This window comes from Myotis daubentonii, chromosome 2 (assembly GCF_963259705.1).
Source record: "Myotis daubentonii chromosome 2, mMyoDau2.1, whole genome shotgun sequence".
NCBI lineage: Eukaryota > Metazoa > Chordata > Mammalia > Chiroptera > Vespertilionidae > Myotis > Myotis daubentonii.
Window position 1 is genome coordinate 210,866,346 of NC_081841.1, and position 23,371 is coordinate 210,889,716.

General features: G+C 40.4%; 1 pseudogene; it reads left to right on the forward strand.

The window, feature by feature from the left end:
* The first annotated feature begins 1,018 nt into the window (after positions 1-1,018).
* Positions 1,019-1,250, forward strand: LOC132228808 (U2 spliceosomal RNA; annotated as a pseudogene).
* The last annotated feature ends 22,121 nt before the right edge of the window (positions 1,251-23,371 follow it).

The window sequence follows — 23,371 nt, forward strand, 5'->3', positions numbered from 1 at the left end:
TTTCCTATTTGCAGTTTCTGGGTTAGTGTTGCTGTCTTAGCCATGACAATGACTGAGGTGAAGATCAGAACTTGTTTCTAAATGATGCTTAAAGGTCACATTTTCAAAATATTTTTAGAAATTAACTAATTATAAGGACATTTTCCTAGAAAGTTTACAGATTAGGCTTCACATCAGAAATGTGGCCCTATGAATTATAGGAGAGAAAATTCTTCTTAGCTGTTCCCAGATAATAAATATCTGTTGTTATTTATGTTTGGTGAAGTAAATATAAGGGTAGACATTTTGAATTGTCTTATAATTTAAATAATTTGAATTGCATTTTTTGAATCAGGTTTTGAAGTAACTTCAGTGGTATGCCTTTGTTGGTTTATTGATAATCTTCAAAACTAATATTCTGACTACCCTCCTCTGAAGGAAAGAATTTGACATTTTTCTTTCTCATTTCCCTTCTCCCTTGAAAGTAACATGGTGTAATAGAATTAGGATTGGACTAGTGTTTGGAAGCTTGCATTTTAGTTTGGCCTCCATAATTTACTTACAGAAAATCTCCAAAGCTCTTTGATTTCAATTTCCCCATCAGTAAGATGGTGCTAATAATACAAACTCTTGCAACTCAGAGTCTCCACTGGCAGAACTGATATAAATGGAATTTTAGAACTGCAAAGTATGATATAAACGTAAGGAATTCTAATTATTAGTCTCTGGTCTAATACAAGGTCATACATGCATGTGCAAAAAGGTGCACCATGTAAGTCACCTCTACCCACTGTTTCCCAGTTCTTCAATTTTCTTTTACTGCCCAGAGGCAACCACTGTTCCTGGTAAGTGTTAGACATCTTCTGAGGACACTGATAGATCAAGAGAATTTACCAAGCACATGTACGAGACCCAGGTCCTCCTTTGTGGGAGAATACATGTTTATTTTTAGTGGGATATAGTTCTCAGTGTGTGATATAGCTCAAGATTTAAGGAATGCAGCTTAATCATTTTCTTTTTAAAAATATATTTTATTAATATCGCTTCTCGGCCTTTTGGCTAAGATCAAGTGTAGTATCTGTTCTTATCAGTTTAAAATATATTTTATTGATTTCAGAGAGGGAGAGAGAGAGAGGGGGAGAGAGAGAGAGAGAGAGAGAGAGAGAGAAATGTTAATGGTGAGAGAGCATTATTGATCGGCTACCTTCTGCATGTTTCCCCTTGGGGATGGAACCTGCAACCTGGGCATGTGCCCTGACTGGAAATCAAACCATGACCTCCTGGTTCATAGGTCGACGCTCAATCCCTGAACCATGCAGGTTGGGCTCATTTTCTTATTTCAAATAGAAAAAGAGTAGAAATCTGCATGCTGTTAGTTTGCTGAACCAGTGGGTTTTGTTTTTTTTCAGATAGAAGTTGAAGTTCATGGAGCTTCAACGGAAAGAATGAAGAATATGGCCTTTCAGTCACAGAAACAATTTCACACCACACAGTATGATTTCTTGTAAAAGCTTTTGCTCTCCTTCCTCATTTCTAGATCACTGGATGACAGGTCTGGCAGAAACAAAGAGCAGGTTGGATGACATGTATTTGTGGATTTTAGGTTATAGTTTGGTTTTCACATATCGCTGTGTCTCATTTTCCAGACTTGCCTTCCTTTCATAGGTCCAACACCTCTATTTAACATAATGATTAGATTCAAGACCTGCAATTCAGTCAAGATGTAGCCCAGGTCAGCGTGCTTCTATTATCACAGCTGGGGCTGCAATCCCATTGCCTGTATCAGAACAGCGAGCGCATTCATCTCGGCCTGGCCATCCTGGGCAACGTCAAACAGTCCTCACATTCTTTTCCAAGGAGCTGGTCTCCTACATTTCTTTGTTTTTTATTATTTTAGGGCCCATGAGGGATGTATCAAATATCTTCCAGATCTCTTACCCTTTAATTTGTCCACATTTGCCTTAGAGGTCATTTCTAACTGGATATGATCCTAACAGCTAAAAAAATAGTCAGAATAGGAAGGGGCCAGGATAAGGGACACGAAAAGGGGAAATTTGAAAGGGCAACATAACCAGCTAGTTTTCACCTGCCCATAGGTAAAAGTTAATCATATTCATCATACTACTCATTAAATTCTATCTTTAAAATGGAGAAAGCATCTCTTTAAAACTTTTATGTCTCCTAAGGCTGACAAATACACTTGCTATGGGTTTTGGCCATTAAAAACTAGCTCAACCTGGCAGGAGGGAGGGGACCTTACTGATTAGTAGTCAAAGAGAGTGAGAATAGGCCCATTATTTCAACATAAATATTGAGGAATTAAAGACACTGTAGAGACTCAAGTGGACTTAGAAATCTTAGGGTTGTAGATATTGACTCAAGATATTATTTTGCTAAAGTATTATATCCCCTTTCTTGAGGGTGGTTCTGAAATAAAATCATATAGTAAAAGAATTCCCAGCAGAGAAATTTGTATTATGAGGACAAAATATAATTGAAAGACTAAGGTCTTGAGTGAAGCAATGAATAATTTTTCTTTCTATAAAAATAAATGAGTGCAGTGAAGGCCTGGGGAGGGGGGTGAGACTGGCATGGAGAGGGTGAATGGGGAAAAAGAGGGGACATCTGTAATACTTTCAATAATAAAGATAAATATTAAAAAATCAATGAGATAGCACAGTGATTACAGAAACATTTTACATATCTTAATGTAATAGTACAGTATGATTTACTTCCATTTATTTTCCAAAACTCACCAGAAAAATTTTAAACTCTATTTATGCATTTTCAAAAATATGACTTTAATTAATTTTGCTTTGACACAGATATGTACATAATCCAATGTTTTTCTCACTAGTCAGATATTTAAATGTTCATCCTCATTGTGACTTCACGACTATGAGATGATGACTCCTCTCCTCCCCACTGGTCTGGGACCATGTTGGAGTCAGAAACATAGGACAACTCAAACTCGTGAGATGTATAATTTTGGTTGGGATGAGTAGGTATTTCTCAACCCTCTTCTCTAATAGATCAGGTTATGTTGCTTTTGTTCTACTATCAGGACATCAGGCTCTCCTGCACACAGACACTGGGGTGCTGTTTTAAGGAAGAAGATGGCTATACTTTAGCATTACTTACCCTTTTCCCAAACTCTATTCCAAATACCCCTACTCATGTTCATCCTCATCCATTCAATGCTACCTTCCTTTTTCCTTCCCAACTTCCACCTGGTTTCTTTGTCTTAATTTTATCTCAATCAGAGTAACTAAATTGTGCTCACACTTCAAATGATACTGTTGCTGATACATAAAATATTTAGAAAAGCATATTCAAGCTTATTAGATATTTGTGGAAAGCAAATAAAAATGATGGTGATAAATATAACTTATTTAGGGCTCACCCTCTTCCAGGCACACCATATCCCCTTCAATTTTTTTCAACTATCCAGTATGGTAGGTTTTAAAGAGGGACTGGGTCACTTATCAGGGTTGCACTGATAGTAAGTGGGTGGCTTGGACCCAACAGCACCTACTTTAGCCACAGGCTATATTGTACTTACTGACTTATATGTTGAGGGGTGTCAAATTGTGGGGGTCTGAAGATAGAATTTAATCTGTAAATAACTGCTGTCAGCTGTGCTAGGTTGAATGCCCCTGCACTTAACAGTTCAATAAGATTAAATAATATATATATATATATATATATATATATATATATATATATATATATAATCTAACAAAAGGCAAATAGGGTAATTAACCGTACCTCTGACATGCTTCCCATTGGCTAATCAGGGTGATATTCAAATTAACTGCCAACCAAGTTGGCGGCCAGCAGCCAGGCAGCTGAAGCAAACAGGAGGCTTGGTTGCCCCGGCGATGGAGGAAGCCAAGGTTCCCCACCTGCTGCTGCTGGGCTCTGAGCTGCACTCTAAGAAACAATGTTGCAATTATAGAAGCTAAACAAACCCCAGATACCTGCTTTCAGCAGCCAAGGCCTCAAGCTGGAGCTGGCCTCAGAGCTAAAGCCGGCTCTCACCTCCAGTGACAGCCATAGAAGTTAAATAAATCCTAGAATAAAAAGAAAAAAGAAGAAAATTAGAGGTTGGGAACTTCAGTCGCCCACCAGCCTGAAAACGGCCCTCAGCCCCTCACCCAGACTGACCAGGCACCCCAGTGGGGACCCCCACCCTGAAGGGGTGTGACCAACTGCAAACAGCCATCAGCCCCTCACTCAGGCCAGCCAGGCACCCAAGTGGGACCCCCACCCTGATCCGGGACACCCTTCAGGGCAAACAAGCCAGCCCCCACCCATGCACCAGGCCTCTATCCTATATCATAAAAGGGTAATATGCAAACTGACCCTAACAGCAGAAAGACTGGGAATGACTGGTCACTATGACACACACTGACCACCAGGGGGAAGACGCTCAATGCAGGAGCTGCCCTCTGGTGGTCAGGGCGCTCTCACATGGGAGGAGTTCTGCTCAGCCACAAGCCAGGCTGATGGCTGCCAGTACAGCGGTGGTGGTGAGAGCCTCTCCTGTCTCCTCAGCAGAGCTAAGGTTGTCCGACTGCAGCTTAGGTCTGCTCCCCGCTGGCAAGTGGACATCCCCCATGGGCTGCCGGGCTGCCAGAGGGATGTCTGATTGTCATCATAGGCCCAATACCCCGGGGAGCAGGCCTAAGCCAGCAAGTGGTCATCCCCTGAGGGGTCCCAGACTGTGAGAGGGCACAGGCCGGGCTGAGGGACACCCCAACCCCCAGTGCACAAATTTTGTGCACCGGGCCTCTAGTATATGTATAAAAGGCTAAGCGACTGTTCAACCGTCTGACTGGCCCATAGGTATGATCCACACTGACCACCAGGGGACAGATGCTCAACACAGGAGCTGCCCAGCTGCTGTGACTTGGCAGCTGTGGTTCTCGGGTGATGCATCCTGGAACCAGAAAGGAGGGAGCCCAATTATGGGGTGCGTAACCTGAAAACTGCCCTCTCGCAATCCAGGACCCCTTGGGGAGATGTTGGAGAGTCGGTTTTGGCCTGATCCCTGCAGGCCAGGCCGAGGGACCCCACCTGCTGGAGGGACCCCGCTCACTCTGCAGAAGCCCTTCAAGCTGTGGCACCACCCCAGGTGTGGAGGGACCGCAGGAGGTTGGCTCCAGGGCGTATCCAGCCCATCTCACCCAGTCTCGCCCTGCGGCCATCTTCTAATTAATTTCCTTTCAATGTGCCTGAATCTGTGCACTGGGGCACTAGTTTATAATAATAAAAGAGTAATATGCTAATTAGACCAGACAGCTGAACAACCTTCCAGATGTCCTTCTGACATCCTTCCAGACAACCTTCTGGATGAAGCTGGGGCTGCAAAGGCCGAGCCTCTTGCACATATTTTGTGCATCAGGCCTCTAGTATTTTAATAATTTGTTTACAATTGTCTTATTAATTTAAAGCTCAATTCTGATTATTTTCTTATTGAGGTATAATATACATGCAGAAAAGTGCATAGAATGGCAGCCCAATAACTTTTTAAAATATACACAAAATAAGTAACCACCATCTAGATAAAATATAGAACATTTTCAGCACCATTATTAGGTCCATTCCCAGTCAATAGCTCTCCCTCCAATGTAATTACTGTTCTGAATTCAATAATCATCAGTTAGTTTTGCCAGATCTTGAACATCACGTAAGAGAAATCATAGAGTATATGTTCTGTAGTGCCTGGCTTCTTCTGTTTTCACAGGCAACATAAAGCCTGTGAATCATTTGTGTTGTGTGCAACAGTAGTTAATTCTTTTATATATTACTTTTGGAGGATACAATTACTGATTTATTCATTCTCCTGTCAACAGACATTTTTGTTCACTTGGTTTTTGGCTATTATGAATAAAGCTGCTATAAACATTTTTGATGTTTTCTGGTGGAGATATACATTCATTTTTCATGGTTATATATCCAGGACCTTAATTCCTGGGGGTCATGGTGTAGTGTATGTTAGTTTTAGTATATATTGCCAACAATTTTCCAAAATGGTCAAACCAAGTATATATTCATAGGGACCAATTAGACTTTCTATTGTTTCACATTTGTAACTGCACTTGGCGTTAACAGTCCTTTTCCTTTTAGGTATTCTGGTGGGAATATAGCGATACCTCACTGAAGCTTGAATTTGCATTTCCCTTATGATTAATAAAGGTGACTGTCTTGGTATATTTATTTATTATTTTAATATCTGATTTGCTTAAACAGATATTAAATACTTAAGTTCTCTGCACATTTAAAAAGTGGGTTCTTTGTTTTTCTTATTGATTTGTAATAGTTCTTTATATATTCTAGATATGAGTTCTTTTTCAGGTATATGTATTGTGAATATCTTCTTCAAGTCTGTGGCTAGCCTTTTCGCTCTTTCAGCATCTTATGTGAATGTAAGTTCCTAATTTTAATGCAGCTAAATTTATTAAATTTTTAATGCGTAGTGGGTTTTTTGTTCCTCTTTAAGAAACTTTGGACTACCCAAGGTCATGAATGTTATTCTCCCCATAATTTCTTTTAAAACAGAGATTCCCAAACTTTCTTGGTTTATGGAGCCTTTAGTATGTTAGCATTTTTTCCCCCCAGAGAGCTGCTAAGCCAAAATAAATACTTATAAATTACATTTATGAATTATGTAGGTTCAAACAACTTAATTTTTCCTGAGTATAACTAGAATGGAAATGTTAAGTGTGCATTTATCTGAAAAGCAGCTCAAACAGATGACTATTGATGTATCATTTTTGTTTTATTATACAAAAGAAAGCATATTAAACCTTGAAAGTCTGAGATGATTGAACGTCAACCAAATGCGATTTTTTTATTGAATGCTGTAGAGACTACTAAAAGATTATCATTATGAGGTCAGCAGTAGACCAGTAATTTACTTTTATGTTCCCAAAGGAACTTGTTTCTTTGATGTAGAGAAACAATGAGAGCTAATATTAGAGGTAAATGGGGAAAAAAAGACACAACAAAAACATTAAGTTTACTTTATTTAGCTATTGACTTCCAAATTCAGGAGAAATGTCCAAAAATGTGTATTTGTTATGATTTGATTGTGTTAAAACTTGCTGGTATTTGGAGGAATCTTGCAATATAAACAAATTTCAGAGTCAAAGAAACAAAATCATTGTTTCCTTAGATGTCCAGAAAAGTGCAAAGCAATTTCTGCCTTCAAATGAAGTTCTTTTTCTTTTATCTTTATTTTCTTTCTTTTATCTTTTTAGAGCAACACCCAAGAATTTTATTAGATGCACCAGTGATTCTTCTCAGATTGTTTGGTACTTTTAAAATATTTTGATTTATTATTTATTTATTGGTATCCAATTGTAACTTAATGATTATGTCAGAGGTTGGCATATACTTTATTCTGTTGGAGAATCTTATTAGAATTGGTACTTCTTTTGTTTTAATTTCATATATGTTATAAAAAAACACCTAGTCAACCTGACCAGAATATGGTTTAAACTATAATCATTTGAAGGCTACATTTTCTTCATTATGATGCTGGAAAATTTGAATTTTTATTTATCACAATGTATAATTAATTGGTTTTGCTCTTTGATGCAAATATGAGCAGTGTTTTATTCGTATGGCAAAGACATATAAATATATCTATACCCCTTTTTTTATCACATAGAGCAGATGGCCCATATAAAAATTTACAAGGTAAGTCAAAGCCTTTTTTTCAGATACTAAACTAAAGTTGATGAAGAATTTTCCCCTTGGAATTAGAGAGAAAAGTGTAAATTACAACCAAATGAAGTTTTCTGTAACTTTTGTTGTTTTTTAATTTGATGACTTAATGCTAACCTACACAGATTATAGACTTTTCTATGTTTCTAAATAAATTAACTTAACTACATTATCAGTTAAATAGAATGCTTACCTGCCTTTACTTCAGATTATTTGGGTCAGTCTGGTAAATAGCCGTGATCATTAGAACCGTTGTATATGAAGGCTTTCGAATGGGTACCTTTACTTCAAACTTTAAGTTAGAAAGTGCTTTAGAGTTTCATATATGGGAGGCCCTTATCACTTTTATGGAAGATTTTTTAACTCTAAAGGACTAATTTAAATGATTTAGAAATTATGTGTAGAGAGGAATCATTGCTTTTAATGACTGAATATTAGGACTTCAATGGAAGAACTGTTGAAAGTATTCATTAGAAGTTCAAATGCAAAGCTGTCTTATAGAGCTTTGGTTTTACTTCCACAGTGAAAGACAAAGCCTCATCCTACGCAGAAACACAGATTTGTGAATCGATATGTGTATCCATGAAATTACTTCTTCTTTTCCACTTAATCCATGACTTTAATTAAATTTTCTTCGGCTTTGTTGAGATACAATTGACATGTGTAAATTAATATGTACATTGTGATGATTTCATATACATATCTATTGTGAACTGATTACTGCAATATGGTTAATGCCTGATCACCTCATATAATTACCACTTTGGCATTAGCACTTCTAATATAACTCCTTTTGAAACTTTCAAATACACAATACATATAATGATTGGATAGCTAACCATTTATGCTGTGTATTAGGTATATGTTCTGTGTGTCAGAACTTACTCATTTTGTAGCAGAAATGTGCACCTTTGGACCACCTACTCCCCTTCCCACGCCTGGCAACCAACAACCTACTCTCTGTTTCTATGAGTTTGATGATTTTAGATTCCATATATTAGTGAGATTATACAATACTTATCTTTCTACTTCTGACTTATTTCACTTAGCACAGTGCCCTCAAGTTTCATTCATGCTATCACAAATGGCAGGATTGCCTTCTTTTTATGCCTGAATACTATTCCTTTGAATGTATATACCACCTCTTTATCCATTCATCTGTTGATGAACACTTGGGTTGTTTCCATGTCTTGACTATTGAAAATAATGGTGCAATGAACATGGGTGTACAAATATCTCTCTATATAGTGATTTTATTTTATTATTTATCAAAGGTGTTTGGGTATTATTTGTATTTTTGCAGCATTTCTTTTTTTTAAGTACAAAATAATTTATTGGCTCATGTAGCTGATAAGTGCAGGCATAAAGTTAAATATGACTTCAGGAAAAATAGCCTTGGTAATCTTTCTCTCTCTTCTGATTCTGATTGCCTCTGAGTGGATTCATTATGCATTACGTTCACCAAAGAGTAGATGACAGTAAGGTTCTTGTAGCATTTCTTTAAGTTTGAAATTATTTTCAACAACAACAACAAAAAATAAGTTTCTAAATTAGAACTCTAAGGGTTTATTAAAGTACAGATTACTTTAATCAGGAAAGAAAAGCAGCAGTAAAAGAGATAGGAAGGGCATGAAGTTCATGGTAGAAAGTTCAGGTCACTGAACATGAAATGGGTTTTGTTTAACCTTGACACAGTTCTGACCTTCGGCAAGCAAAAATTCAACCACAAGTCTGAACCCAAAGCTACAGAACATGAAGCTTTTCACTTGGTAGGCAAGTTTTCATAAATAAAGGATTAGCCTACAATCTTTGAGGACATGAGTTATTTGCAATTTCAAAAAAAATAAAGCTTTTCTTTCCATTTGGGTTTGTGGGATTTGCATCACAATTTAGTTGTGTGCTATCTAGGTTATTCCTTAAGCAAAAGAAAACAAACAAAAATCCTTTAATATTTATCCATAGTGATATTCATATCCTTATGCATATAAAAACAATAACCTTCACTGTTATCTCTCTTTTTTTGGTGAGCTGGTATTTTCTTGTAAGCTGCTTATGAGTGGCAAACAGATCAGAATTCTATATACAGACATTGCAGGTTCAGTTCCACACCACCACAATAAAGCAAAAAATCCAATAGAACAACTCATAGAAAGTGTTTGGTTTCCCAGTGCATACAGCAGATATGTTTACACAATACTGTAGTCTATTAAGTGTATGATAGCATTATGTCTTAAAATACAATGTACATACCTTAATTAAAAATATTGTATTGCCCCCCCAAATGCTAGCCATGGTCTGAGCCTTCACTGAATTGCAATCTTTTTGCTGGTGGAGGGTTTTGCCTTAATATTGATGACTATTGACTGATCGAGGTGATGGTCGCTAAAGTTTGGGGTGCAATGGCAATTTCTTAAAATAAAACAACAATGTTTGCTGAATGGATTGACTCAGAAACAATTTCTCTGCAGCATGTGATGCTATTTGATGACATTTTACCCACAGCAGAACTTCTCTCAAAACTAGACGCAAGTCCTCTCATCCCTGCTGCTGCTTTATCAACTAACATTATATAATATTCTAACTCCTTTGCTGTCATTTTAACAATTTCACAGCATCTTCACCAGGAGTACATTCCATCTCAAGAAACCACTTTCTCTCCCCCTTACCCCCACCCTCCTTACCAATGGACACAGACACCAGGGGGGTGAGGGCATGAGTGGAGCGGTGGCGGGGGGGGGGGGGCAATGGGGGATAAGGACACATATGTAATAACTTAATCAATAAAGAAAAAAAGAAACCACTTTCTTTGCATCTCAAGAAACCACTTTTTTTTGCTCGACCACAAGAAGCAGCTTCCCATCCATTCAAGTTTTTTCAATGAAATCGCAACAATAAGTCATATCCCCCCCCCCCACTCCACTTCTTACTTGCTTGTGATTTTCACCACATCTAGTTACTTCCTTTACTGACTAAATCTTGAATCCCTCCAAGCCATCTATGAGGGTTGGGATCAACTTCTTCTAAACTTTTAATATTGATATTTTGACCTCTTCCCATGAATCATGAATATTCTTAATGGCATCTAGAATGGCGAGTCCTTTCCAGAAGGTTTTCTATGTACTCTGCCATATCCATCAAAGGAATCACTATTTCTGGCAACTATTGCCCTACAAAATATATATCTTAAGTAATAAGACTGGATATTCAAAATTACTCCTTGGTTACTGGGCTGCAGACTGAATGTGGTATTAGCAGGCATGAAAACAACATTAATCTTGCTGTGCATCCCCATCAGAGCTCTTGGGGTGACCAGGTGTGTTGTCAATGAGCAGTGCTATTTTGAAAGTTATCTTTTTGTTTCTGAGCAGTATATCTCAATAGTGGGCTTAAAATATTCAGTAAACCATGTTGTAAACAGATGTACTATTATCCAGGCTTTGTTGTTCCATTTACAGAGCACAGGCAGAATAGATTTAGCCTAATTTATAAGGGGCCTAGGATTTCCAGGATGGTAAATGAGCATTGGCCTGACTTAAAGTCAGCAGCTGCACTAGCCTCCTACCAAGAGAGTCAGCCTGTCCTTTGAAACTTTGAAATAAGTCATTGACGTGTCTTCTCTAGGTGTGAAATGCTGGATTACATCTTCCAGTAAAAGGCTATTTTTTCTACATTGAAAATCTGTTGTTTAGTGTAGCCACCTCCATTAATTATATAGGCTTTCTGAATAACATGCTGCAGCTTCCACATCAGCACTTGCTGTTCACCTTGTACTTTCATGTTATGGAGACAGCTTCTTTCCTTAAACCTCACGAACCAACCTTTGCTAGCTTCAAACTTTTCTTCTGTAGCTCCTTCATCTCCCGCAGACTTCATGAATGGAAGAGAGGGCCTTGCTCTGGATTAGGTTTTGATATAAGGCTGGTTTGATCTTCTACCTAGACCACTAAAACTTTCTCCACATCAGCAATAATACTGCTTCTCTTTCTCATCATTCATGTGATAACTGGAGTAGCACTTTTAATTTCCTTCAAGAACTTTTCATTTACAACTTGGTTAACTGTTTGGTGCAAGAGGCGTATCTTTTACCCAAACTTGACTTTTAACATGCCTTCCTCACTGGCTTAACTATTTCTAGCTTTTGATTTGAAATAAGAAACATGAGACTCTTTCTTTCACTTGGATACTTAGAGGCAATTATAGTATTACTAATTGGCCTAATTTTAATACTGTTGTATCTCAGGGAATAGGGAGGCCTGAGGATTGGGAGAGAGATGGGGAAACAGCTGGTGGGTTGAGCAGTCAGGACACACAATATACAGATCAATTAAGTTTGCCATCTTTATGGGTATGGTTCATGTTGTTACAAACAAAAAATCAGTGATCACAGAGCAACCATAACAAATATAATCATAACAAAAAATGTGAAATATTTTGGAGAGTTATCACAGTATCGCACAGGGAGGAAGTGAGTGAATGCTGTTGGAAAAATAGTGTCAATTCAGACTTGCTCAATGTAGGGTTGCCACACACCTTCCATTTGTAAAAAATGCAGTGTGTGAAGAGTGAAATAAAATGAATTGCCATGAAATGAAGGGACTATAATCCCCTGAAAATCTAGAGAACTCTTTGCTCCCCCTCATCCTTGCATTTGCCATTCACATCTCACTTAGCTTTCAAAGATCATTCAATAATTCTACTTGATTAGTAAAATTTGACAAACTTCATATTGCCGGGAGCCGGTCCATCCTTGCTGTTTCAAGGGACCTGGCATATATGGCATACGGTTCTTAATATGTTTGCTCACCTTCTTGGTGCTGTGTTTTAACCAAGGTCACCTCTCCGAGAAAGGTTGAATCCCCAGGTAGGGATTTTCCCCTGAAGTTAGGGAGGGAATAAAACCCCTCAACTAAGTGCCAGGCGGGTAATTAATCCCTTTAACTACAAACAATCATGCTTAAACTACATAATCTTTTCTCCCTGGAATGGAGATAAGAAACGCCCTAACCTTTGTAATAGAGATTGATAGGATTGAATCAACTGGTATAAATACAGTTGTAACAAGACAGAAAGACTCAGAACTCAGGAGACAGAATTCAGAAGACAGAACCTACACGGAGCCTAGAGACAGAAGAACTTCGCTGGCGAGAGCATGCCAGAGGATCCTGGACAGGGACTGGCCTCGGAGCCTGGAGGCAGAGCCTGGCGAGAGAGCATGGCAGGGATCCTGGACTGAACCTGACTGCGGAGATTGGCAAGAGAACCTGACCAGGACCTGGCCACAGAACCTGGCTGGAGATCCGAAGCAGAACCTCTCTGGAGATCCGGGCTAGAGGTCCTGGCTAGGTTGCTGATCAACTGAACGCTGTCTCCGTGTCATTCCTTCTTCGCCGACTCTGTCCACACCTTTGGGGACCCCTGGACCTGCTGGGGTTTGACCCCGGCATATGGCGCCCGAACAGGGACCCCTTAGGTAAGCCCCCCCACACTCGGGACAGGATCAGACTCCACCATAGGAAGAGGGTGGATAGTCTTCGCCGACTCCGTCCACACCTTTGGGAACTCCTGGAACAGGATTCCCCTAGGTAAGCCCCCTACCCCATTGAGAACCCCCACACTCGGGACGGATAGGACTCCACCAGGGTGCTACAGACCCCCCTATAGAGGATAAGTAGGGTAAGAAGGTGGATAGTACAGAACTTAGACTGAGAAGATGTGCCTTACCGAGTCCAAAGAAAGAAGACTCTGTATTGATCTTTAGATTAAGAAGATGTGCCATACTGAGTCTAAACAAAAAAGACTCTGTATTGATCTTTAGATTAAGAAGATGTGCCATACTGAGTCTAAAGAAAAAAGACTCCGTATTGATCTTTTAACACATATTCTTACTAGCAGAGGAGTTAAGGTTACTCCCAGTCAGATGGAACATTTTATACAAGAAGTATGTCCATGCTTTTCTGAGGAAGGAAAGGTAAATGTAATAGCATGGGAGAAGGTAGGCCCAAGGAGCCTTATCCTTAACCCCACTGCAGCCTTTCTACCCTGGGAAAGTGCAAGATTGGCAAGCTCTCCCTGGGATGATAGATCAGGACTCAGGTAATAGCGGAAAGCGCCAATCCTACTCTTAAAATGGATATAAGAGAGCATTTGAGGTTTTTCTTTTTAATGCCTGCTTTTAAAAAATAAAAAAGGGGGAATTTGCCGGGAGCCGGTCCATCCTTGCTGTTTCAAGGGACCTGGCATATATGGCATACGGTTCTTAATATGTTTGCTCACCTTCTTGGTGCTGTGTTTTAACCAAGGTCACCTCTCCGAGAAAGGTTGAATCCCCAGGTAGGGATTTTCCCCTGAAGTTAGGGAGGGAATAAAACCCCTCAACTAAGTGCCAGGCGGGTAATTAATCCCTTTAACTACAAACAATCATGCTTAAACTACATAATCTTTTCTCCCTGGAATGGAGATAAGAAACGCCCTAACCTTTGTAATAGAGATTGATAGGATTGAATCAACTGGTATAAATACAGTTGTAACAAGACAGAAAGACTCAGAACTCAGGAGACAGAATTCAGAAGACAGAACCTACACGGAGCCTAGAGACAGAAGAACTTCGCTGGCGAGAGCATGCCAGAGGATCCTGGACAGGGACTGGCCTCGGAGCCTGGAGGCAGAGCCTGGCGAGAGAGCATGGCAGGGATCCTGGACTGAACCTGACTGCGGAGATTGGCAAGAGAACCTGACCAGGACCTGGCCACAGAACCTGGCTGGAGATCCGAAGCAGAACCTCTCTGGAGATCCGGGCTAGAGGTCCTGGCTAGGTTGCTGATCAACTGAACGCTGTCTCCGTGTCATTCCTTCTTCGCCGACTCTGTCCACACCTTTGGGGACCCCTGGACCTGCTGGGGTTTGACCCCGGCATCATATTACTTTCTATAATTTTCTTTTTTTTAAAATATATTTTATTGATTTTTTACAGAGAGGAAGGGAGAGGGATAGAGAGTTAGAAACATCGATGAGAGAGAAACATCGACCAGCTGCCTCCTGCACACTCCCCACTGGGAATGTGCCCACAACCAAGGCACATGCCCCTGACCGGAATCTATCCCGGGACCCTCCAGTCCGCAGGCCGATGCTCTATCCACTGAGCCAAACCGGCCTCGGCTATAATTTTCTTAATGTTAAGCTTTGAGAACAAAGATGTCCACATGTGGTTTATAGACTCCCTTGGAAAGCAAAGCAAGGAAGAAGAAACTAGGAAAGAGTCAGAGTACATGGAAAATTTTCCTGCTCTGAGCCTGATGTTGATTATTTCGGCACTTTACAACCTGGCATTGTGGTTTCCTAGGTGTTAAATTCTAGGAAGTACAGCTACTCTAGAGATCATCTGGACCTATAGCTTCAGAAAATGAAGAAATTAGGAACTAGGTGGAAAATTAAGAACCAGTTGACGAGTCACACCACATCTGATAGGAAGAGGGAACATTGAACGCTTACTCTGCATCACATGCTACATTACTGGGAGTTGTAGTTTGAGGAATTTCCATTACATCACGTCTGCTTTCCTTTCTTTTCTTTTTACCTTGCCCAAGTGATAGAGGCTCAGAGGAAAGGGCAGAGCTAGTTTGCTAGAACTCAAGTTGCAGAGAGAGAACACATCTTTTCTGGCTGAGAGAACCTGTCAAATCAAATAATGGTGGAGTTAGAAAAAGCCTTAGAGTGCACCTATCCCCACCCTGCATTTTTGGGTTAGAAGTCACCACCACCAACAAATAACTGAGGTCTGGACATTTTGCTTGGTTGGATCAAAATCCCATAGCAAAATGGCTGTGGATAAATCACTTACCCATTGAGAGTCTCAGATTGCTCATTTGTTAAAAAGATACATGGGGCTATTGGGGAAAAAAGTAAGATGATGTTTAAGAAATACCTTATATCATATTTGACCTACGTGAAGCTCCTAATGACTGTGGGCTTGCATTCTTCTTCTTAAAATTGTGCCTTAAGTTTTCATCAGATTAATAGAAATCATATTTATCACCAGCCCAGCTGAAAGCAGAACCAGGTCTTCTAACTCCAGGTTCAGTTTTTTTCCTACCTGCTTTGCACACCCCTAGCACCCCGCAGTCCCCTTCGAGCTGCATGATGAAAGTAGGGTTTTCCATAACTAGAAAGGTGGGATTCAAAGAGAAAGGGGAGCATGGCTGGTACCAGCCTGAACTCTCAGCAGAAAGCTGGATCCAGAGCCTTGTCACACGTGTGCGCTCTCGTCTCATTTGAAGTCATGATCAAAGTTCTGCCTGGTTCATGCTGAGAGGCGGTCTCTTTTCTTGTGTTTCCTCCCATGTGCCCCTTGCTTTCGTTTTGCTCAGCTTTCAAACATTTGTTCTATTTACATGAATGTATTCAACAGGCAGATTGCTCCTTGTCTGAGAGGTCTGGCCATGAATGCAAATCACATTTCTTAATCTCTCACAGCTGGTTCAAGAAGTGTGCCTGATGAATCACCTAGAAGAGATTTAAAAAAAGGATAAAGAGAAGAAAAACAAATGCAGAACATTATACAACCCTTGAGCAGCCCGTTAGTTATTTAACTTATGCAAAGGATGCTCCCCTGAAGAACTGTTCCAGGCAGACACCACAGGACTTTGCCTTGGGCCATGGAGAGACAAGGTCAGAGCTTCAGTGCTTCAAAATGCAGGAAAGGTTAGGACCAGTTGAGATTTCCATGCCAATCTTGTGAAACAAACTTGTCCCCCCCCCCAAAAAAAAAATCCATCTTATTAAAACCATAAATACACTGGATACATTTATACCCTCCCCCTGCTGGAGAGGGAAGGTATTGTTTTTTTCAAGATATAGGGACTTAAGTCCATTTTCTTTTGGTCCTTCTTAATGCTTTTTTTTTGGGGGGGGAGCGGGGGGGGGTGAACTTGGTACGTATAAAGACTGCTTGCAAGCCTCAATTTTATTTACCAATAAAAATAGCTCCTTGTGATTAGGTTTGTTCCTCTTTCCCTCAGAGAGGCGCTAGGAAATTGCTGGAAGCTGTAAGCACACCTGTGAGCAGGCACAGGAGGTTAAATTTGACACTTCAGCTGGGTTTGCAGAGCGAGGTAACATATTTGCACACAGAACTTAAGTAAAGAAGATGCACATCTGTTCCCATGGCATTTTCCTTCCAGTATATAACCATTCCCGTGGCTAGGGAGGAGTCCAGCAGCAGGGGGTAAGCAAATTGCAAAATAGCTTTTTTATCAAATGCAAAAGTTAGCAAGCAGTTCTGTGTGTCTCGTGGCTCTCCTCTCCCCGTGAGGTCTGAATGTGGAAAGAAGTGGGTTTTCTGGGAGAGTGCAGGGTTGGTTTTCATACTGTCTAAAGCGACAATGAAGTTGGTATTACTGAGAAGAGGGAGTGGGAAACAGACAGGACACAGAGTCACAGATCATACCTGAAGCTGTCGGGTTAGGAGGAGGTAATGCCACCCACTAATTCATCGCTTCATTCATTTAGCAAATATTTATCCTAATTTGGTTCCTCCCCTGAGAAGTAGCTTTCAGGGTTCTTCTTTTTATACCATAGAGCAGTGATGGCGAACCTATGACACACGTGTGTCAGAGGTGACACGTGAACTCATTTTTTTAGTTGATTTTTCTTTGTTAAATGGCATGTAAATATAGAAAATAAATATCAAAAATATATAAGTCTTTGTTTAATATGGTTGCAAATATCAAAAAATTTCTGTATGTGACATGGCACCAGAGTTAAGTTAGGGTTTTTCAAAATGCTGACACACTGAGCTCAAAAGGTTCGCCATCAGTGCCCCAGAGTATAAAACAAATTTCTCTTCTAGATTCTCATGGCTCCCATGATATGGTCCCTGCCTCCTCCCTCAACTTCATCTAATGCCATCTCTCCTCTAGTTCTACTGCTCAGGCACGCTGTTTTCCTTCCTGAACCAAACTTTCCACCCTGATGGAATTGCTCCATCCCCCCCCTCCCCTTCCATAGCTGGAAGCATCTTGTCTTTCTGGTCTCAGTTTAAATTTCAACTACTCAGAGAGTCCCCACCCACTCTGACCACTTATCTAAAGCAGTTAATATTTGTCTCTATTTCAGAGCTCTATTCAGTCATTCATAGCTCTTGTCACCACGGGTATCTGTTTAGTTTGTTGGTGTCTTCATTGTTTACTTCTACCTCTAGACCACGCACTCCCAGAGAGCTGTCTGCCCATCTTGCTCCTTGTTTTATCAGCTGCTCTTCTCACCGTGCCTGGCACTGACTAGGTGCTCAGTGATGAATGGACGATTGAAGGATGTAGAGACTGGGTAGGTGAATGACGGTGGAAGAGGCTAATCCAGGAAATCTACTTATTCGCAAAAGCAACCTATGGCTTTTCTTCCTAAACTTCTTCAGGGGCAGAGTCCTCAGGGGGAGCAGCATCTAGCAGCTGGAGGGACAGAGGCCTGGAGTCGGGAGAGCAGGGTCCCTAAACCCTAGGAGAAGGTTGCTGGCAGAACCTGATCTGAACGCCTTAGTATTTAGGAGAACACATTTTGCCAATATGGGTTCTATTACGTGTGGCCTATTCGTCTAAGGCCCTTGCAGATGGTCCTCTCTGTGCAGGAAGAAAGGCAGACAGTGCTGGTGCTGTTCGACATGCAAATATGTCCAGTGTGAAGTTTCTGGACCCGGTCTCTGGCATCTCACTGAGCTGAGGCTGGTGCCTGCGTCATCATCAGTGCCCCGCTGGAGGGCTGTCCTAGCAGTGTGTCCTCAGAGCTCGCAAGTATCCTGACTTCAGTGATTGGCTCTTCCAAGGATCTATCTACAGCCCCTTGGGCTGCATTAGGGCGCCAAGTGTGCTGAGGACAAGGCTGCTCTGCTCACCCTCTCCGATGGAGCCCACTCCCCTCAGCAGGGGTTCTGCTCCTGCTCCTCTGTCTCCCACATCCTAGACCAGCGGTTCTCAACCTGTGGGTCTCGACCCCTTTGGGGGTCAGAAGACCCTTTCACAGGGGTCGCCTAAGACCATCAGAAAACACATATATAATTACATATTGTTTTTGTGATTAATCACTATGCTTTCATTGTGTTCAATTTGTAACAATGAAATTGGGGGTCACCACAACATGAGGAACTGTATTAAAGTGTCGTGGCATTAGGAAGGTTGAGAGCCACTGTCCTAGACCATTCCCTGGCTGAGCTTCTGACATTCAGCTAATAGTGTGCAAGCTCAGGGCTCTAAAGAACTTGGCAGTACTCCTCATTTCTTCCAGAGCCCAAGAACACATATGCAAACCAGTTCCTAGCATTCTCATGGTTCCCAAGGTAGTCATGCAGAGTAGACTCGGATAGTGATTGCCTGGGCTTTTCCTTTTTTGGAGATTACTGTGAATTGAGAAAAGGACTTGGGGGGTAGACTCCTGTAGTGATTGCCATCTCGGTTCCCTCTTCTGTTTCCTAATTTCTTCCATTCCTCATTTAGAGATGGGACCAGAGTTGAACTTTATAAACTCCAAGGCAACACACTGAGCTCAGAAGATAGGTGCTGGATGAACTTGATAGAAAGTAGTGTCCTCGCAGTAAACCTACCCTGGAACAAAGAAGGAGTGGCTGCCTTGAGAAGGAGGGGCCTCTGCTCTCCGAGGCATGTCCTGCAGGCTTGGGACTCTGCTCCTTTGTAAAGAAGCCAGTGTGTTGGCAAAAAGGACGGGTGGTGTCTCCGCTGTGCTGTGTTCTGTGCAAATGAATCTGCAGGAAGAGGCTCCAATAGACGCCTCTTCCCTGGGGTTGCCTGAAAACTGTGCGATGCGCCAGAGGGATCTAAAGCGCTGACTTTTAAAAGCTGAACATTCAAAAGAATTCCTCTCTTTCATGCAGAATTAACAGTCTTTCCCACCTGGACATGCTCCCACAACAGGGAGAATTGGTTTTCTGTTGGAACATGAAAGCCAGCAGGAGACGAGCACATCACAGAAATGAAGACACTGCACACAGTGCCTGGCTATTTATAACACACCTCAAACTAGTTTTGCACCAGAGTCATAATTTCTATAAAATGCATGCCTACTGGGTAGGGGCTAATAAGCCTAAGGTCATGCAGGCATGTTCACTGTTTAAATAGCTGTGGAAACAGGTGTTCCACGGTGTTCTCAGTAACTCATTTCCACCCACCTATTAAAACAGTTGTTGATCAAGGGAGTCTCCAGGTACTGAAGTAATAAAGGACACATTCAGATGCTAATTAGGCATCATAGAAGGAAGCCCTGAAGTTTTAGCACTGTCTGAAATATATAAGTGCTTAGTAAATGTTAAATAGTTATTATTGGTAGTGGTGTTTTTATTAGAAGGTTTGTTAGCAGTCCACCTGAGGCCATATCTTCTCTCTGAGTTGGGTTTCTTCTGGCTGTTCTTCTTGCAAGAGGTGGAATCTTTCTCCCTGGGCTGTCATGGCGGGGAGCGCTGTGTGCCCGTAGTGTGCCCTTTTCAGGTGGGTGTCTCATATGAGCCTTTCCTTCTTCCTCCTCAGTCCTCCGGGATGGGTGGCTTGGGAAGAGAGAGCTGTATCAGCATCTTACATGCCATTGAAACAAATTGATTTTAAAAAAATATTGTCTGGAGTAACAATGCTTGATGTCTCAAGACTAATTATGGATACGTTTCTATTGGCATTTTATAAACTTGAACAAAATAAATTAGATTAGTTTCACTTAATTGAATTGACCTTTACTAATATGTAAATTTATATTGACATTTGACTAATTCATCTTTGATCAGGAGTTGAACTTTGAAGAATGTCTCTGGGAAGGCAGGGTTAAGTAAATTTCTTAATTCCACGTTGTTGATAAATAGCTGAGCAAAGCTCTGAGCCCAGGCAGGCTGACACCAGAGACCATGCTCTCTCAACCCTGCATTCAGGTTCTGAAGGACAGAATCTCCAATTGGATATCCTTTAAGAAAGGGTGTCTTCCTTGTTAATGTAATTATATTTCCTTTGATAGATGATTGGAACAGCTGCTCCAAATTCACGTTTCCTCCGTTGTGGAGGACTAAGTGCATTCTGGTATACCCATTTCCCATTGGTGAGGTGACCAAGAAGAGGGATACCTCCTTCTTAATTGTGGTTGGCATTGTGCAGTGTGTCTATACCAACCTAATTCAGTTTAGGAAATGAGCAAGTGGGAGGATGACCTTGTTTGTTTCTTGCTGACTCACCTCTGAATGGCCTGAGTAGGGGAAGACTCACTTCTGAATGACCTGAGTAGGGACCAATACACATAAAACGTTAGCAGATGGATTCGGGAGCTCTTTCTCACTGGCCATACACCACCTTGTTTAGGCGGGTAAAAGTAGGCAAACACAGGGAGCATCTATGGCTGGGAAATGCCTATTTTAAAATCAGGTTTGCATTTCTCTAAGTTGTTAAGATTGTAGCAGCTTTTTTCTTTCCTTGGTGACTAAATGTGGGTCCAAAGTTACAATGATCAGAGTTACAATTTGGTCATTAATTTTTAATTTGTAGAAGTTCGATATTATTCTTGTATGTTTGTATATAAATTATCTTATAAGGTTACTGTGAGACCTGCTTTTTGTGACAGTCCCAGTTTGCCTGAGGCATCTGGGTTATGCCTCTTGTCCAGGTGTACCATGAATGGCACTTCCTTCACTTTCAAAAGTGCCCTGGTTTGGACAATAAATCTGTAGTCACAGTATTTATCCATCATTAGTAGATAAAATTCTAAAACTCTATTCATACGAGCAATGACATCAAAACAGTACTTAGAGAGTGGTGAGGAGGAACCTAGTTTGGACCATGACTAAGAATAGCATTAAGGTGAGTCTGGGGGTGGGGGGTGGAAGGGTACCGAAAGACCAGTTTATCTGCTTTGGGTGATATGAGCTATGAAGTAGAAGCAATTGGATTAACTAGGGTTCAACCATTTATCTGAACTAGTTCAAAGTCATGGCAGGTCTCCATCGGTACAGCAAGAAATGGGGAGTTATTGGAGCTTTCTGAGCAGATATGTAGCTGATTAAACATCACTATGAGACAGTTGCTCTGGCAACAGTATGTGGAAAAGGTTGGAGTGGTAAATGATACCACTCCTAGACCAGAACTGCAAACAGTGGAGCCCACTAGCTACTCTCAAAGGAAGTCTTAGAGCAATAAACAATCATAATAGCTGGTACATCATCCAAAGAAGTCATCACTCTGAAAGGACTGGGCAGGGGTAGATAATGGTTGCAAAAGTGGTAATAATTCTACAATAATATAGAACCTGAGCAGAAAGGAGATGGGAACGTGAGGCTTGGATAACCTGGTAATTCAATGGGCCTGCTAGCATCTAGCTTCTGTGGCCTTTTATGGTTCTTGTGGCTATAGATAAGCTTGTGCCTTGAGCATTTAAGTCAGGCTCTAAATAAATGATCCCTTCCCATATCCTTATTGGTTATATAGAGCCATATTTGAGACATATTGGCCTTTAAGTGTTAAAGGAGTTGTGACTACTTTAAGGTTAAAATCAGATTGAATTTTACTTCATGAAGTGGTCAAGTATCTATGGAATTAAGAAAAAATTAAACAAAATTATTAATGAGATTATATGGCATTATGAAAGGTTCATTTAATATGCTCAGGAGAAAACAATCTTTCGAGCTCAGTATCACGGAACACTACAATGATGTGCTTGCACAGGCATACCATAACGTCTTTGATAGAGGCAGTATACCAGATCAACATTACTTTGTTCTTAGCCAGGACTGATTGCTTATATTAAGAAATTATCTGCTACTTGTGCAACAAGCCAAAAACCAGGGATGGTAAGGACAGTTTCCCAGATATTACTTCATCTATTTTAAATTGGTATGTAGATCAATTTTTATAATTCTCCAATATCTTTATCAATCATTTCTTTCTTCTTTAAGTATCTCAACTTTTGTCTTTACCATCTTAGAGCTAAGCTGTAGTAAACCTTTTGGAAAGTGCAAATCAAAAAATATACTGAAGGGGAGAGAAGAAAGTGACCACTTCCATGTGGTTTATATAAACATCTAAAAATCCCAGCTGACATTTCAAGAATTTGTTATATATGTAGGCAACAAAGGTGAGGGGCAAATACATCAAAATTACTGAAGGATAATGTGTCCAATGTAGATAAAAAATCTTACTTAATATATTGGTTATTAGTTATACAATCATAAATGAATTCATTGTCTTTTATTTATCATAAGATAACATAGTCTTGGTAAAGCATTCAGCCAATATTTATAAATAATCATTCAAATTCCTTGAAATTAATAAAAATTATATATAATTATGTAATTTTTAATCAAAAGAAGATAATATTCCCAAACAAAATCTCATTTTTCTTATAATAGCTTAATAAATTACAAACTTTATTTTTTTTTAATCTCTCAGAAGATTCTATTTGGAAGCAATTTATGTGCAAAATCATGGTGTCACAGTTGGTGAACTGAGAAATCTACAGAAAAATTATTTAAATGTTTATACCCCAAATTAATCATATATTAACTGTTGCAGAACCTTCAACATAGTGGACTGAAGACCTCAAGTTACCATTGCCGGGAGCCGGTCCATCCTTGCTGTTTCAAGGGACCTGGCATATATGGCATACGGTTCTTAATATGTTTGCTCACCTTCTT